We start from the raw sequence: 18,486 nt of genomic DNA on the forward strand, positions 1-18,486 counted from the left end.
TTTTTAAATAAATTTCTTATACAAATTTCTGTTTAAAATTCATCACAGTTTTGAAACAGTGGGAACAATAACTTCTTTGTGTAACTAGTAACAATATTGGTGAAATAATGATAGATAATAACAGGCAGCTAACATCTAACATCTCTTCAACTCATTTACCATTTATTTAAACTGGGCAAAATGTCATGCCTTCATACTCTTAAGTGATGTAATTTAGGGCAGCCTTAAACCAAGAAAAATTAAAAAAAAATAGTTATCAACATGGGGACCTTCTTGTGAAAGTTATTGCATCTTTCTTTACTTTTTTTCCTTATATTTATTTTTAATTTTTTATTGTGAAAATACTGCACAGAAGTGTTACAATTACATGGGCAAGATAATGAGTACATTTCTTATCAAGCATTGTAGCCTCCTTCTTTGTTTCCCCTTCCCATCCCTTCCCACCCTCCCCCCTACTCCCACCCAATTCTACTCGCTACAAGCCCCCCCCACACACACACACACCAAAGTTGTAATGTTCATTTTTCGACATAACGGCTTGTACATCTCATTGTTGCAATGGGTCCACCTGTATCGCTATTTAAACGATTTGTTTTTCCCCTTTATTGTAGCACTATATACTAGCTAAGATATGAAACTAACCCAGATGCCCCTCAGTAGATGAATGGATCAAGAAAATGTGGTATATATACACAATGGAATTCTTTGCCTCCATCAGAAAGAATGACATTGCCCCATTTGTTTGGAAATGGAAAGGTTTGGAAAAAATTATATTAAGTGTAGTAAGCCAGATCCATAAAAACATAGGTCCTATGGTTTCCCTTATTTGCTATATCTAGTATATGTCTGAGTCAAGCAGAAAAGTTCAGATAAGGTGATGTTAGGGAAATGAACACTAAGATATGTGTTCAAAGGTTTTTTTTTTTTTCTTTTATGCAATTGTTTCTAACACATTTATAAGATTATTTCTTTGTTGCTTTATATGTCCCTCCCTCATAGTGTAACCCCGCTTTCACTGTATTTGGTGTCTTTCTTTTTTTTTAATACACTTTTTTTTATTGTAAAAATACTGTGTAGAGTGCTTATCGTTACATGAGCATGCGAATGAATACATTTGTTATCAAGCATTGTTGCCTCCTCCTTTGTTTTTCCCCTACAATCCCTTCCTCCAATATTAATAACTACACTCACAACACCTCGACTAAATTGTAAATTTTGTTTTTCTACAGAGTGTCTTCTACATCTCATTGTTACAAAGGGTCAGTCTGTATCCCTATATAAGCATTTTTCCCCTCCCAGAATTAGAGAAGGCACTGATATCAAATACAGTGAGAACAGGCGTTATACAGTGGGAGGGTGTGAGGGGGGTGCGGCGAGGGCGGTCTCTGGGACATACAAAGAAACAAAAAAACCTCGTTACATTATAAGTACGTGGGATATGGGAAATAATAACAAGAAAGAAAAATAAAAAAACTTGTGTTCCTATCTTGGGGTTCATTTCCTTAACATTATCTCATATGGTCTTATATACATAGCTGTTGACCTTTTCTGGTTGTTCCAGACATATAGCAGTTTTTACAAATAAGGGAAACCATGAGACCCAGATTTTTTGGGTCTGGCTTACTTCAATTAATATAATTTTTTACAAGTCTTGATATTTCCTAACAAATGGGGCGATGTCATTCTTTCCGATGGAGGCATACATACATTAATACATATATGTCTATATAAATACATATATATGTATATATATACATATACATATATATGTGTGTATATATATATATATATATATATATATATACACACACACACATATGTATGTATATCACATTTTCTTGATCCATTCATCTTCTGAGGGGCATCTGAGTTGGTTCCTTATCTTAGCTATGGTAAATCATGCTACAATAACCCTAATTGTTCTTGTCGCTCTTGTATGGTCTTTTTTGTGATCATTGGGGTAAATGCCCAAAAATGGGATTGCTGGGGTCATAGAGAGCTCTATGTGGAGTCTTTTAAGGAAGCTCCATACTGCTTTCCAATTTTTTTGAACAAGTTACACTCCCACCAACAATGCAGCAAGATACCCTTCTTGGGAAACATTCCCATTCAGCGTCTGTTGTTATTAGAGTTCTTGATTATAGTCAGTCTAGCTTGGGTGAGGCGGGATATCAATATTGTTTTTATTTGCATTTTTTTTCTTCCTTAAGAAGGAGATACATAAGGGTTTTGTTTCTACACATTCCCTTAGTACAACTAAAAGACATTTTGCATTCAAGTGACTACCTCCTTTCTCAATTTTTCCATATAAACTGCTTTTAACTTTTATAATACAATGTACAGACCCTACTTTTGCCAATTTAAGTTTCACATGATTGGTGTTTCTTTCGGGAGCACCATCATAGCCTTCTCTTGCTAACAGAAACTTCCTGTTTTAAGAACAACAAATCTACAGACTTAAGTGCCTAAGATTTTTTAATGTTTTTCACTGCTCAGAAACTTTTCATATGACCAGTCGCTAAGGGAAGATTAAGTATTTCATGGCTATTTTAATAAAAGTCATATTAGCTATTGACATTTTGAAAATTAAATTTTATATGAAATTCAGAGGCAGAATCTATAAAATGGCAATAGTAAAAAAAACATTTTTTCTTTCCTTTTTTGAATATTTGTTTCCTAATACTGCATGTGTTTATGTTGTTAGCTGAGTATTTTGGTGGCACAATTTTTAATATTCTATTCCAGAGTAGAGTGGTATCCACTCGAATATAAGGCATGAGGCAGTAGTTTAACTGTCATTTTCTAGAAAAATAATACAATTATCATATTTCTCACACTACTATCCTAAAGTAAAATTTATGACATATTTTATGCACTGAACATCTTTTAATTACAAACTTAATAAGAATTAAAATTGCATTTGGTGCTTTCTTGAGTTATTTATTGAACTTTCATAAAAACAATTATACATATCCAATTGCCATGGTTATTCACTCAATATGTCTGTTTGATCTTACTAATTCAAATATATTTAATTCACAAAGTAATAAATTCAGTTATATTTTCCTCATATAAAGAAAACATGATTCCCATGTGCAATTATGCCTGTATTGTACCTTCTGCAATACAAATGTATGCAAATAAGTTAAAATAGGCTTAATTTTTCACTTGAAAACTGTTTGTTAATTCGATATTAATGATAAGCTATCCAAGGACTATATGAAATGATAACAAAAAAATAATCGATATTGTTGATAGGCTTCAGACTTTTTCACATATATATATATATATACATATATATATATAGATATATACATATATATAAACACACACATAGAAACACACACATATATATGTATAGAGAGAGAGAAAGACAGAGAGAGAGAGCTTTATTTAAAACCACAATAAATATGAAAGTAACTGTTGAATATTTTTAAAAATTTAATTTCTACTAAGTACAGGGAAAGCTTATAAAAGTGTCTAATGTATTCAGCTTTAGAGGCCTCATATGGGGTTACACTTACATGAGGAAGATAATACTTTATGTATTGAGCATTGTTAATTCCTCCTTTGTTTTCCCCCTGTCATCCCTCTGTCCCATGTCCACAAACTACCCACTGCCCTCCCTACTCCCTCCCTCTTGCCGCCACCAAAGTTGTAACCTTAGTATTCAATATAGTGTTTGGTAAATCTCATTGTTCAAATGGGTCAAACTCTATCATTATTTAAGCATTATATTATATGTTTGGTAAATCTCATTGTTCAAATGGGTCAAACTCTATCATTATTTAAGCATTATTTTCCCTTCCTCTCCCTGAATTAGAGAAATGTATTTACAAGATGTAAGTCACCAACATCAAATACAGTGAAATTAGGGGGTATACCTTGGGGGAGGAACATACAAAGAAATAGTCATATGGTATGTTATAAATACGTTAGAAACAATAACAAGAAAGGAAAAAAAAAAGATATTTGTGTCCCTATCTTAGGATCATTTTGCTTACTAGCTTTTTTTTTTTTTTTTTGTCAGTCGTTGGGCTTGAACTCTGGGCTTGTGCTCTGTCCCTCAGCTCTTCAGCTCAAAGCGAGTGCTCTACCACTTGAGCTACAGCGCCACTACCTACCATCATCTTATATGGTCATATGTTCTTCATTATAGCCATTCTAACTGGGATGAGATGGAATTTCAATGTTTTTTGTTCTTCTGTGTATTTTTGGTTGGTCATGGGGCTTGAACTCTGGGCTTGGGCGCTTTCCTTGTGCTCTTCAGCATAAGGCAAGTGCTCTATCTCTTGAGCTACAGTGCTACTTCCGGTATTCTAATGGTTTTTTGGAGATAAGAGTCTCACAGACTTTCCTGCCCAGGCTGGCTTTGAGACACGAGATCCTCAGATCTCAGCCTCCCAGGTAGATAGGATTTTAAGGGTGAGCTACCAGTGTCCAGCTTCAATGTTTGTTTTGATTTGTATTTCTATTATGGCTAAAGAGGTTAAGCATTTCTTCATGTGTCTACTGGCCATTCTTCCTTCCTCTTCAGAGTAGTTTCTCTTTAAGTCTTTGAACCACTTGTTTATCAGGCAGTTGTTTATTTGTCGATTTGTTGTTGGCGGATTTAATTTTTTAATTTCCAAGTACACTTTAGATATGAGACCCTTGTTCGTTGTATGGCTAGTGAAGTTCTTCTCCCAAACCCTGGGCTTTCTATTGATCTTGCTAGCTATGTTCTTTGCCACGCAGAAGCTCTGCAGCTTCATCCAATCCCATTTGTACAAACCTTCTTTGGTTTATTGTGTTTCTGGGTCTCTATTAAGAAAATTTCAGTCTGTATCATGGGGACCTAGCATTTCTCCTATTTATTCTTGTAATGTTTTCAGGATATCTCCTTTGACTCCGAGGTTTTTGACTTTTGGCATTGATTCTGGTGCAGGGTGATATATAAGGATCTAACTTTAGTTTTCTACAAGTAATTAACAAATTTTGCCAACACCATTTAATGAAGAGGCTGTCATTCTTCCATTCTATTTTTTAACTCCTTTATCTAAGATTAAGTGGCTATAGGCCTGTGGGTTCATTTCTGGGCTTTCAATTCTATTCCATTGGTCCTTAGGTCAGTTGTAGTGCAAGTACCAAACTCTTTTTATCACTATAGGTTTGCAATAGAGTTTGAAATTTGGTATTGATATTCCTCCAGCATTATTCTTTCTTTTAAGGATTGTTTTTGCTATTTGGGGTCTTTTATTGTTCTGTATGCATTTTTGGATATCTTCATTTTCATTGAAGAATGAGGTTGGCATATTCATAGGTATCACATCGAATTTGTAGATATCCTTTGGAAGTATTTTTATGTTCACAATGTTGATCCTTCTAATCCAGGGGCATGGGAGGTTTTTCCATTTCCTAAGATGCTTCTAATCCAGGAGTATGGGATGTTTTTCCACTTCCTAAATTCTGCATAGATTTCCTTTTCCAGGTAATTTATGTTTTCATCGAAGAGCTCCTTCACTTATTTAGTTAACTCTAAGGTATTTTATTTTTTGTGGGGCTATTAAAAATGTAGGCTTTTCTTTGGTGATTTCAACTGCACTCTTCTCATTGTTTGTATACAGAAAAGCCATTGATTTTTAAGGGATAATTTTATACCTTGCTCCTTTACCAAAGGTTCAGATCAGCTTAAGTAACTTGGGAGTGGAGTCTGTGGGAATCTTAAAATACAAGTTCATATCATCTGCAAAAAGGGAGAGTTTTACTTCATCTTTCCCTATTTGGATGCCCTTTATATTTATTTTTTTTAATTTTAATTTTTATTTTTTGTGAACATACTCTACAGAGGGGTTACACGTACATGGGCAAGCTAAAGAGTACATTTCTAATCAAGCATTGCAGCCTCCTCATTTGTTTATCCTTCACATCCCTTCCTAGCCTTCCCCTACCCCCCTACCCAATCCCCCCTCCCCCCGCATCAAAGTGGAAAGTTCGTTTTTGACATGACAACTTGTACTTCTCATTGTTGCATAGGGTCCACCTGTATCCTTAAACGATTTGTTTATCCCGCTCTCCTGCACAAATTATACTGACATCAAATATAGTGAAAGCAGGGGTTATACTGTGGGGGAGGGACATACAAAGCAACAAAGAAATAATCTTATAATTGCATTAGAAACAAGTGCATGAAAGAAAAAAAAAACCCTTTTAAAATACATATCTTAGTGTCCATTTTCCTAACATCACATTATCTAACCTTTCCTGCTTGACTCATACACATACTAGATATTGCAAATGAGGGAAAACATTGGACCTTTGTTTATTTGGGATTGGCTTACTTCACTTAATATAATTTTTTCCAAGCCATTCCATTTCCTAACAAATGGGGAACTGTCATTCTTTCTGATGCAGGCATAGAATTGCATTGTGTATATATACCACATTTTCTTGATCCATTCATCTACTGAGGGGCATCTGGGTTGGTTCCATATCTTACTATGGAACATAGTTGTGCTAGTTGCCCTTTATATTTACATCTTGCCTTTTCGCTGTAGCTAAGCATTCTCATAGTAAATTGAAGAGAAGTGGAGGTAGGTGACAACGTTGTCTTGTTCTTGAGTTTAGGGGAAATGGCTTTAGATTATCACCATTAAGTAAAATGCTGGCTATCAATTTGTCATATACAGACATTATTATATTAAGGAATGGGCCATGAATTCCTAATATTTCCAGACCCTTCATCATAAAGGGGTTTTTTATTTTGTCAAATGCTTTATCTGCATATATTGAGATAATCAAGTAGTTCTTATCCATGGTCGTTTTGATGTGATGAATTATATTAATTGATTTGCATAGATGGAACTAGCTTTGCATCACTAAAATAAATCATGTTTGATAGTGGTGTATGAAGTTGATTGGCCAAGATTTCATTGAGAAGTTTTGCATTGATGTTTGTCAAAGAAATGGCTGTATAATTCTCTTTATTTGATGAGTCCCTGCCGGGTTTTGCAATGAGGGTTATGATGGCTTCATAGAAAGAGTAAGGTAGAGAACTTTCTCTTTTAATTTCATTGAATAGTTAGAGAAGTATTGGTGTGTGTTCTGCTTTGAAGGCCTTGTAGCATTCCACTGTAAATACATCCACCCCTGGACTTTTCTTAGATGGAATATCTCTTGGTTGCTGTTTTGATTTTGATGCTTGATATGGGTCTGTTAAGTTGGTTTAACTCAACTTGGTTTAGTTCTGGCATGTTGATATTTCCAAGGAAATCATGCATTTATTCCAGATTCTCAAACTTATTAGAATGAAGGTTTGAAAAGTATTCCATTATTTTCTGAATCAATGTTATTTCTGTGGTGACGTTTCCATTCTCCTCTATGAGGATATTTGACTGTTTTCTCTTCTTTTTCTGATTAGATTTGCTAAGGTCTGTCAATTTTCTTAATTTTATCAAACAAACAAATCTGTTTTGTGATTTTTTTCTTTTTTGCGGGAGTTCTAATTCATTCAATTTTGATTCAAATTTTATTGATTCCATCTATTGGTTTTTGGTTTAGCCTGCTTCTCTTTTAAAAGGAGCTTCAGAGGTCTCATGAACTTGGTAACAGCTCTCTCCAATTGATGTAGGACCTCAGAGCTATAAACTTGCCTCTGAGTACTACATTTGCTGTGTCCCAGAGTAGCTGTTAATTTGTGTGTTCATTTTTGTTGAGTATCATGAACATTTTAATTTCCTTTCTAATTTCTTCCTTGACCCACTGGTGGTTCAACAGTGTATTTTCAGCGTCCAAGTTTTACAAGATTTTCTTTGGTGGCTTTTGCTGCTGAGTTCTAATTTCTTTCCTGTGCACTGGGAGAATGCACCGCAAAAGTTCAATGATTCTGAATTTGACAAGTTTGCTTTATGACCTCCAATGTGCTCTATTTTGAAAAAAGTTCCATGTGCTTCTTAGACAAACATATTCTGATGCTGCTGAATGAAATATTCTGTAGATGTCTGTTAAATCTTGTTGACCTATGCAAATGTTTAGATATGAATTTTCTCTGTTGAGTTTTTGCACAATTGATATATCTAGTAGAGATGGTGGTGGTAAATTCCCCAACAATTAACGTCTTTGGATATGTGTGATATTTGAGGGAAAATAGGACTTCTTAGACAAATGTGGGTGCTTCGTTGTTTTATGAATAGTTATTTAGGAATGTAAGATCGTCCTGAAAGATAGATCCCATAATTAGTATGTAGCAACTTTCTTTATCTCTTCTTACTAATTTTAATTTGAAATCTATTTCATCTGATATGAGGATTACAACTGTGTATGTTTATGGGGGCTGTTTGTTTGGTAGATTTTATGACAGCCTTTCAATTTCAGATTACTTTTGTTTTTTATTGGCAAAGTGTGACTCTTGAAGACAGCAGTTAAAAGATTCTTGCTTCTTAATTCAACTAGACAGTGTATGTCACTATATTGGTGTTAATTCCATTAATATTGAGAGTTAGGACTGAGAGCTTTTTGGATGTTCCTGTCATGTTATCCACATCCTTGGTAGTGGTGACAAATGGGTTCTTCCTATGGTTCTTGGATTCTCAATTGGGTGGTGGTTTCTTGGCCTTTATTATGCTCCTGTTGGTTTTATACATGTAGGGCCTCTTTAAATAGCATTAGCAGGGCTAGAGTGGTAGAGATACATTGTTTCAATTTTTCATTGCTATAGAAGATTTTTAGTTGACATTCTGTTATGTAGGAAAGTTTAGGTTGGTACAGTAATCATGGTTGATAGTTATTTGTCTTTAGGGCATGGCATACATCATTCCAGGCTCTTCTTGCTTTGATTGGCTCTGCTGAGAAATCTTAGGTCACATTAACTATTTTCCCTTTCTAAGTGATTGATCTTTTCTGTATGACCAGTCTTTTGGTGTAGTCTGTGTGGCTTGTAGTGTTTGGTTTACTTGTGTCTTGATTGGTTTTTAAACTAAGTGTGTTTGAGCAGGAAGACAACGCTGCTTTATCCAGGACTTCTTGATCCTCCTCCCAGGCTAGTTCAGTGGGATGGACATCTGTATTGAGTAAGGCAAAAGAGGGAGATGGCTGTTTCATCTAGCTTGGTGCTGTTGTGATGGAGCTAGATGAGTAAGACAAAAGAGGGAGATGGCTGTTTCATCTATCTTGGTGCTGTTGTGATGGAGCTACATTGTGGGTAGGGTTGAAGCTTATCAGCAATCAGGAGCTTTTCATTTAGGGGCTAGCTCCTGAGACTTGCAGAGCCCACCTTGGAGATCTTCTCAGGATTCATGTTTACTGAGTTTGAATTGATTGCTTTTACCCCTCCTGCTGCTGAGACAAGGCTGCAGTGGGGAGGGAAAGCCTCTGGCTCTGTTTACATAGTGAAGAAACTCACCCTTCTGGGGACAGAGCTTTCTCTGCCTGGGAAGGGCAACTTCCTCCTGGGTGGAAGTGAGCATGTCAGGTGAGGTTCCTGTGACCTGTTTAAGTGCCCCTATTTTTTTCTTCCAAGGCCTGAGTTGGAGATCACTGCTCGGAGCAGGTCTTTGTCAGTATCAAATATGGTTGGGGAGGAGCTACCTTCCGACCACTGCTCTAAGAATATGAGGATGTCTTAGGGTTACTCACTGCAGTCTCTTGGTTTGCGAGCCATCCACGGTCTGAGGTCAGCAGGGTGAATATTTCTGCTCCTTGTCAGTTCTTGGTGACAGTGAATAGTATCTGCTCATACATTGCATTTGGTACGTTTGTCCTGTGCTCTCTTTGTTGATATGGTAGCTCAGCTCTGGCTCCAGCCACCATCACCACAGCTGCTGATAGGTGCAAGTGCTCAGCTTTGTCTCCTTAAACAAGCTGCCTGAATTTTCCCTCTCAGGCCAAACTCTCTGCACTTTGATGGCATACTTGGTATGACTGTCTAGCCTAGACTGCTCATTGGCACACTAAAACTACTTTCTGTCGGAGAGCTTGTTTAGCCTCCAGCTTCTCTGTGATCTTCCTCCATTTTTCCTTAATTTTTTCCTTTTTTCTTCGTTCTTGTTGAGAGTACCTAAGTTAGAAATACTCAGAACGAAGGGCCCAATGATATGTTGAATACAAAATTCCTGCGAGGTAAAAAATAAAAGGGTGCTGTAGTCTGATTCTCTTCCATGTTGCTCTTTCTCTGAAAAGCCCCGCTTTTGGAGCTTATCCATCATAGGGACATTACCCTTTGCCACATTCTCTAGGTAGTGCTGGAAGATAAGCTACAGAGACAGAACACCATGAACTTAGTGCTGTTTTGATGTCCGATTTAGAATAAAATGAGGACAGAGGCACAGCTGTAGACATATAGCAGGTAGAGAAGCACTGAAGAGATAATGGAATGTAACATGATAATAAGTTTTTCTGGTAGAGAAAAAGTTTGGATTCTGAGGTGGAAGCCCTGAGGTGACAACAAGCTTGGAAGAGTGAAAAGATCTTAATTCTATTTTGTTTGTGTGTGTGTCCAATCTTGGGGCCTGAACTCTGGGGCGGGGCACTGTCCCTCAGCTCTTCAGTTTAAGGCTAGCGCTCTACCACCTGAGCTATAGCACCACTTCTGGCTTTTTTATTTTCTGCTAATGTGGTGCTGAGAAATCAAACCCAGGGCCTCTTGCATGCAAGGCAAGCACTCTACCACTGAGCCACCTTCCCAGCCCAAAAGACTTAAATTCTTAAATTCTATTTCAAAATTCCCAATCTGGAAAAAATAGTAGAATACCTCAACTTCTGCTGCTAAGAGATAGAAAGGGAAATACAGGAGACATGGACATATACTGTAGTGCAGAGATCAGATTCGTCCCATATTCTCCCGAAGATATGACTTCAAAGAAGTTACTTAACTTTTTTGGTCTCAGCCTTAAAATGAAAAGAGTAGTGTAGAAGTTTCAGTGATTTTTTTTCTTAACGTCTCACTTTCTCTTAGTGAGACTTTGGTGATGAAAAGAATATTTATTAGGCAGTAGCCATTGCCTTGTAAGAGAAACCTGATTGTGTATATGAACATCTATAAAAGCCTCTTAGACATTTTATGTGAGTTATTTTTTCTCTCTCTCCTTTTTTATTGTTCTGTGTAACTTACAGTGGATGCTACCTAGTGAGGCCACAGATACTACAGAGGCCCTCGTTCTTTTAACTGATATTCATATTCTAATAATTTATTCATCCTGCGCAGTTTTATTCATGAATACAGTAAAATACATTTATCTACTTACAGATTCCCATTTTATATTCTTGAATATTTTCATGTACAGGTGTAAATACCCTGGTTTTTTCCAAATATGGGTCATTTTCATATTCCTGAGCTGGTGAACAAATGGATTGTTGAGTTTTAAACATGCCGAGCTTGTTGACATATGCTAAAAAGTGTAGAGTTTTGTCCACAGCATAATTGGAAACACAACTTTTAAATATTTCTGTACTAACTACTACTAAATATGGAAATGCAAGGTTTAGCATTTATTAAGTACATGCTGAAAATGGATATGAGACTGACCTATATAAAATCACTTATAACTGGGTCACACACTTCTCAAGACCACACTATGACATTTTTTACATTTCATTTGCAATAATTAATAACTAGATTTTGCATTTTACACTTATTACTGACATCACTTAATGAAAAGCCTACAGTCTGATGAAAAAAATGTAATAAAAGGTAATAAATGTTCAATTGCTATAGAAAGGCTGTTGGTTAGGGAAACTTTTCTCACTATGTTCAAACCTGATTTGACTAAAAATTTGTGAACAAATCATAGCAATTCAGAACACACAAAAGGAAGATCATACAGATTTTTAGTGTGCAAACTTTACAAGAAACACAACATTCAACCAGTAATAATATCAAATAATTCTATTGTATTTCATGGGTTTTTATTTTGAGATACTGAGATCCATTCAATTAATTGTTAATATGAAGATAATGAAATATGTACAGTATGTCTTTCCCTCCCAAGCATATATTAACAGGATAAAATGAAATGAGATTGAATTAGAGTATATCTTTACTTCTTCTTGCCTTTAGCAGATGCAGTCTGGTGCTGAGTTATGGTCTTACTGTTTGCTTTCAGACATTCACTTACTAATCTAGATACTTGATTAATACTGTAATTTTAGTTTTCATTTTGAAAATTTTCATTTTTTTTGGTTCTTGTTATAATTCTTCAAAAAATAAAAAGTTTCTAAAATAATATTTGCCTGTCAGAAGAAATGCACTTATCTTTAAAGAGAAGCCATGAATTCATTTAGAGAAATTGTGTTCTCTCATAATTCTTTATGACATTTTTTAGTTCCCTTTCCTCATTAGAGTTTATTATGCCTTTACTATTTAGGAATGTATTCTCCTTGATTGACATGAAAGAAAATAGGACAAAATTTCATGGACTCAAGGGAAAGGCAATTTTAAAACCAATTACAGCTGCTGCGGGTAGTTTATTCCTATAATCTTAGCTATTCTGAAGGATTGGAATTCAAAGGAGTCTTCTGCAAGTAACCAGGAAAAGGTCAGCCAAGATCTGGCTCAAGTATTAGAGCTGTATAGTTGAGAAAAAACTAAGTAAAATAACATTAGACCCTGAGTTCAAATGCTGGTACTGGCACAAATAAGCAAATAAATAAATGAATAAATAAATAATGTAGAATATGACTGAAATATTTTATTGAAAATGTTTACTGAGAATATTATAATGCTTATGATGCATATGTAACAATTCAATTAGTTGAATTCCGTGTGAAAATAATATAAAATTTGTTTTGAATAATAAATTTACTTAATAGACTGTACATTTGAGCAACTCATGTTTGTTAAAATATAAAACACATTTTTAACACAAATGGAACACAAGTATTTAGCTTAGTATTCAAAACACTTGGGACTTGTATTCCTTTATTACTCCCCTTTCTTTTTAAAATGGACTCAGTTATATTTTAGGTGATTGATATCTGAGATATATATGATAGATGCAATGATATTTTTTAGGTTTATAGCTAAACATATGTTTTCCCACTGGGATTATGGAGTCACAAGCAACATTCACTACCATTGGCAACACTCAATGTATAAGCAATTAGAGAATCACTTCTACTTTGATATCTCTGTTATGAAATTAATTTTTCATTTATATTTTTTCCTGGACATTTATTTTTGTAGCTGAATTTTCATGGTGTTAGTGAAGACTGCATGTCTGAGGACCAGTTGCCATTTGTTTCAGGTCACAGACACCTGTCATTGACAAAGTCATTATATAAAAGTTCATTGCAATGCACTTCAAGACTGAACACTATCTAACGTAATTCCTTATTGGGAAGCCAGAATTGCTTTTATGTAACCAAGAAAACTTTTCATTGGAATAAACATAAACAAAAGATGGAAAGAAAGGTAATTATGTAGAATAGGTATAATATGTATGAAAATAAATCCTCTGTTAAATAAATCATTGCAAAGGATTTGTTTCCAGCCTCCTAGGACAGTCATCAAACCTCAGAGAGATTAAGCATAGATAAATAGTGTGTGTTATTTTATACATGTATACCCAGGTGTTTTTTTTATGTGTATAACTCATGCATTATTTGTCCCTTAGATATAGAAAGAAATTATCATTTTTGAATTTGACAATCCTAGAAACTTGAATTCAGGGCCTGTGAGAGCCTTATGTTCTCAAGTCCATTGTTTTCCTATTTGAGCCATATCTCAAAATTTGGCTTTTTTCGATTAATTTGAAATAGAGTCTTGGGACTTTCTAGTTAGGTTGGATCTACACTGTAATCCTTAGATCTCAGCCTCTGAGCATCTAGGATTACAAGTATGAGCCACTGCATTAATCGCATTTTTGATAGCTTTCTTGTTAGGTTGGTGCTCTATCACATCAGCTACACCTCTAGACCTGTATTTTCTGATTAATATTTTTGAAATGGAATATCATGTATTTTTCTACTAGAACAGGCTTTAAACAGTAAACCTGGGATCTCAGTCTCCTGAATATCAAGAATTATAGGTATGAGCACTAATACATTCTTATGTAAAATAAAACACTGAATCCTACCGATTATTGTTACTGGAATGTTCCAGATGTTGTAGCTTACCTTAGGTGGATAAGAAGGAAACAATACATATGAATATATGAAGAAATGGTCAGTGATTTTAAGAATAAGAATAAGAATAATTTCAAGAACTGTCCTTTTTATTTCAAGTATCTGCAAAAGGCTCTTTTTTGTTTGTTTCATATTTTCATTTGGCTAGCTTTGTAATTTAAATCAATATCTTGCCCTTTTAAAAGGGCTAATGACCAAAAGAAATGTTGAACATTAAGAACTATGTGGAAGGATATGCCCATTAAATATTTTAGAGTTCAGTAAAGCTCCCTGAAAAATGGGAGAGACAACTCAAAACAATGTTGAGGACATATAAAAGCCAATATATTGTATTTTACATATATTATATAGATTTTTTTAGTTATAGATTTCCCCAAACCTCTCAACATAGATTTTAAATTAGAAATAGGATATTCAGCACATCATCCACACATGAAGATTGTGTGTCTAAATTAAAATGCATCTACAACATTATAATGCACCTCAATTTTCAAAAAGACTGATTATTTTTACCATGAAAATAAATGGAGAAATGTTGTTAGGAGATGTATCTTCAAGATGTATGCTAAGAAGAATTCTTTACTTTTGCATTCTTTTATACTGATGTCAATACCTTACTCCTGCATAATAGGAGATCTTAGCTAACCTCAGAAAATAAACAACTTTGGCCTTAACTTTCAGTTATTTCTGCAGTATGTTATAGCCAGGTCTACTTGTAATAAGCCTTTCATGGCAATAATCAACATCCACTGGTATTTGCAAAGCTGCAGTAATGATGATTAAAATTAAACCTCAGAATTTAAATATCATTTAGGTTAACGTGCTGTAAAAATATAGGTAATAATAACGAACTCTTATATATTTGTGTTCATTGGTGACAGCTGAGCTAATTAGGACTGAAAGTTGAACAATTATTATTATTAATAGTAGTAGTACATATTAAAGCAAAAATGCTGTACAGAGCGGCCCCAAGTACACGAACAAGGCAATGAGTAACCTCCTTACTGAGTATTGTGCCTCCTCCCCAGTCTCCTCCCATCCCATCACTTCCAACTCCATAAATAAATTACTGCTTTTCTAAATGTTCTGAGAAGAATGTCCCAGAATAAATAGAAGCACAATAAAAATACTAGTCCCAATAAAAATTGGCCAATGTGTCTTCAATAATCCTGGTAAGACTTCTCTAAGCTATATGTACTGAATTCAGAACAGCTTTTACAACCTCTGCCTATTAAAAGTTGGTGCCTATTTCAAACTATTGAAATGCGGTTCCTAAACAAATGATTAATTTTTTTACTTGTCAAGGTGATATCTGAATTGCTTTATAAAAATTCATGCAGAGGTAGAAGAAATTAGTTTCTTTTTCCTTATTGTAACATATAAAGACAGAGATTCTCCTTTGCAATTTTTATCCTCCTTTTCATTGTTCTATCAAATGATATATTAAGAATTTTTTAGATTTCTCTATAGATTGGGATGATTCAAGGGGATAGTAGATGCAAATTGATATGATTATATCAAGAAATTCTAAAGCTTGATATTTGCAAAGGTTCTCCAAAAATGGAGAAGCCAATTTGGAAATATTGGTTAATGATGATGTGATTTTTGTCTCTATCGGATCTTAAAATGACTTGAAATTCTTTCCTTGAATTCTCTCTGATGTTCACTTATTTATGATAACAAGATTTACCTGAAATGGCATTCCTTAGAGAAGCCTTCTAAAAACTGATGGAAAAAAAAAAAAAAACACTTCTGACACATCAATCGACTAAAAGACATTCAATATAAAGTTCATGTACTTATAATATCTACATTGTTATTAAGTAATGCATACATTAAAAGTGAGCAATATTTCAACAATTCTGGAAAACATACCTTAACTCTAGATAATTTACAAAACCACAGCCTGTATTACTTTTGCCTATAAAAAAATTCAAGCCGGGCTGGGTAGGTAGTTCAGTGGTATTTCTCTTGCCTTGCGTGCCTGAGGCCCTCAGTTCGATTCCTCTGAACCACATAACCAAAAAGAAAAAAGCCGGAAGTGGTGCTGTGGCTCAAGTGGTAGAGCTCTAGGCTTGAGCTGAAAAGCTGAGGGACAGCGCCCAGGCCCAGAATTCAGGACCCACGACCGGATTCCTCCCCCCCCAAAAAAATTCAAGTTCACTTTTTAAACATTATGCTTAGATTTCCTAAGGTATGATAGAAATGACTAAATGGTTATCAACCCTATTATATAATCACATGATAAATGGAAACTTTAAGTTGACATATGTTATCAATTAGAGATTAACATTTTCTTAGGACAGCAAGATTTATCTAAATAAATTCAGACAAAAATTAAGGTTTAATTTTCTATGTGAACACTATAAATAATAACAAACCAAGGAGTGAGAACGTGTATATTTCCAATTAATTTGTCAACATGTCCATTAAAAATTATTGTCTGACCAAGGCTTCTACACTGGTATTACATAAGACTTAAGCAGGAGCTGCCAAATGAAAGGCCACCCAAGAATCACTGTGTCTAGAAAAACAAAAAGAAAATTTAAAATCCTGCTTCATTTTATATTCAGCTACAGATCTATTTTGAGCAGCTCTACATTTCCACAAGTAACAAATAACTTACAGATTCACAGTTGTTCACAACAGATATTTTTTTTACTCATAATTGGCCTTTTTAGTCTTTCAAAGATTCCCCATATTAATTTCCAAAGGAAAATAAATATCTTTTTAGACTACTATTTTATTATTCATTTATGCAGAAAAGAAAGAATTTAAGACCAAAGGACTTGCCATATAGTATTGTGTAAATAATTATGGCCATTTCATTCTGGAAATGCGAATAAACTCCCTAGTACATCAAGAATGTACCTTAAAATTTTAAAGAATGTTAAATATTTTTCAATCATCAATAGCATAATTGACATCATGTTAAAATTTTAATATAAATTTTTGTAGTACTGTACAGAATGTTTACAGTTACATGAGTAGTGTAATATGTACATTTCCTCTGGGACATTGTTACCTCTTCTTTTGTTTTTCCCCTTTCATCTTTTCCCTCCCCACATCCCCAATTTCTCCTACCTCCCCCCGACATTATAAAGGTCGTTTTCAACATAGTGTTCTGTACATCTCATCGTCACAGTGGGTTAACCTGTATCCCCATTTAAGCATTCTGCTATATCCCTTCCCCTCCCCAAATTAGAGAAGTATATATAAAAGATGCAAGGCACTGGCATGAGAACAGGGGTCATACCATTGGGGAAGCACATAAAAAATAAAAAAAAATCACACAGTGCATAATAACTACATTAAAAACAATAGCAAGGAAGAAACTGCTTGTGCTCCTGTCTTGGGATACATTTCCTTAGCATTATTTCATATAGTCATATGCAATGACCTTTGACTCTATTCTTGTCCTAGACATTTACTAGTCATTTCAAAAAAGGGAAACCATGGGTCTTAAGTTTCTTTGGGCCTGGCTACCTTATATTTTTTTCCAAGTCTTCATTTCATAACAAATAGAGCAATGTCATTCTTTCTGATGGAGACATGAATTCCATTATATATAGATCTATATCTATCTATCTGTGATGTATATATATATATATATATATATATGTATATATATATTTATATATGTATATATATCTCACATTTTCTTGATCCATTCATATACTTAGGGGCTTCAGGGTTTGTTACATATCTTAACTATGGTGTATAATGCTATGATAAACATAGTTGTGGTGATAAGCCTTAGTGTTTCTTTCTTTGTAATCGTTGGGGTAAATGCCCAAAAGTGGGATTGTTGGGTGATAAAGAAAGCTCTATTTGGAATCTTTTGAGGAACTTCCATACTGTTTTCCAGAGTCATTGAACAAGTTCACACTCTCACCAACAATGCAGTAGGGTTCCCTTGTGGCCACATTCCCTCCAGCATCTGTTGTTATCAGATTTGTTGATTATACCCATTCCAATTTTGGGGAGGTAGTCTCCCAACCAAGACTTGATTTGTGTTTCTTTTATGGCTAGAGAAAATGAACATTTCTTAAACAGTCTATTGCCCATTCTTTTTTTTTCTCTTCATAGAAGTCTTTCTTTAAATTTAAGTCTTAGCCTACTTATTAATAAGGCAGTTGTTACGATGAGGATTTGTTGTTGGAGGATTTAGATTTTTGAGTTTTACAGATATTTTAGATTTGAGGTCCTTGTCTGTTTTATGGCTAGTGAAGCTCTTTTTCCCGTCCTTGGACTTTCTATTGATCTTGCGAGCTATGTCCTTTGCCTTGCAGAATCTATGCAGTTTCATGCAATCCCATTTATTCAACCTCTCTTTAATTTCTGTTTTTGGGTCTCTATTAAAAAATGTTAGCCTGTGCCAAGAAGCAC

The sequence above is a fragment of the Dipodomys spectabilis genome, unplaced genomic scaffold, assembly GCF_019054845.1.
Source record: "Dipodomys spectabilis isolate Male_0828 unplaced genomic scaffold, ASM1905484v1 ptg000164l, whole genome shotgun sequence".
In the NCBI taxonomy this organism is placed as follows: domain Eukaryota; kingdom Metazoa; phylum Chordata; class Mammalia; order Rodentia; family Heteromyidae; genus Dipodomys; species Dipodomys spectabilis.